General features: G+C 49.5%; 1 pseudogene across 1 annotated transcript; it reads right to left on the bottom strand.

Moving 5' to 3' along the window:
* Positions 1-217: 217 nt before the first annotated feature.
* On the bottom strand, positions 218-975 carry LOC308241190 (small ribosomal subunit protein uS5-like; annotated as a pseudogene). Its single transcript has one exon. The product of its transcript is annotated as a small ribosomal subunit protein uS5-like (transcript).
* Between the last annotated feature and the right edge of the window lie 236 nt (positions 976-1,211).

The raw sequence follows: 1,211 nt of genomic DNA, 5'->3' as shown, positions 1-1,211 counted from the left end.
TAAGAAGCATTGGTTTGAAACCCAGTTATGCCCTGTATAGGTCTGTGATTTAAAAAGTTACTTCATCTCTCTGAGCCTTACTTGCTTCACCTGTAAAATGGGATGACAGTAGAATGAGCCTTAATTAGTTGAGATAGGACAGGCTATGTTGTTGTAACAACCCAAAGTCTTGATGACTCAATATAGAAAAAGTTTATTTTTAAAAAACAAGCTTCATTCACTTTATTTTTCTTGATGGAGCCTGGGTCCTCTGAACAGAAACTCTGGGGTGGGTCTTTACAAATGGTCAGTGAGTCCTTGATAGGGAGACTTGGTGAACACGGTCTCTTTCCAGAGGTTGGGGATGAGAGAGCTGTAGGTTTTGGAGATGACATTAAATGTGGCCTTCGTGAAGTTGCCCAGGGTGGCAGGGCAGTCTCTGGCTGAGGTGTAGCAGTTGTGGATACTGGCCGTCAGCAGCAGCTTCTTAGGCACAGGGGCTGAGACTATGCCAGGATCCCTGGGGCTGGGATGAGGCCACCAGCACAGAGCCACAGTGGCAGTCACCTCCCAAGGGACAGTGTGGGGCTTGCGGATCTTGTTCCTTCAGTTGTAAGCCTCCCTGCAAAGGGACAATAGAGAGCTTGGCCAGGATCATGGCCCACAGATGGCAGTGGCTACCTCCTTCGAGCACTTAACAACCATACCAACATGTCCATTGTAGTCCCCAAGGACAACAAATGCCTTGAACTGGGTCCTCTGGCCAGTGCAGGTCAGCTTTTCCCTCTGCATAATCTTCAAAACTTATCCTTAAAGATGCCCCCAGGAAAAACTCAATGACCTCAGAGTTCTTGATGGGCAGGGAGAAGAGACAGATCTCCTTCAGGGACTTGATCTTCATGTCCTTGACCAGAGGCCCAGCTTTGTGACAAGGATCCACTCCTTGTCCTCGGCTTTGAGCTCCTCACCAGTCCCCAGCTCTGGCCCCAGATCCATGGAGGCCCCTGCAGCCTCCCACCTTCCCCCTCACCCCGCTGCAGCACCCATGTCACCTGCCATTTGGTGTTTTCTGGGAAAAGAAGTAAAAGTTTATTTCTTGTTCCCTTAGTGGATGGTGATGGATGGCTTTCCTGAGCAGCTCTCTCTGAACATCTGGGCTCCTTTCATTGGGCACAACTTGTGTAGGTGAAGAGAGAGCAAAAAAGGACTGTGTGAGGTTGGCAGGGGGAAAC

The sequence above is a fragment of the Plecotus auritus genome (assembly GCF_963455305.1).
Source record: "Plecotus auritus genome assembly, chromosome: 2".
NCBI classification, from domain to species: domain Eukaryota; kingdom Metazoa; phylum Chordata; class Mammalia; order Chiroptera; family Vespertilionidae; genus Plecotus; species Plecotus auritus.
The sequence above is the reverse complement of the archived record's forward strand: the minus strand, read 5'-3'. Positions and strand labels throughout refer to the sequence as shown.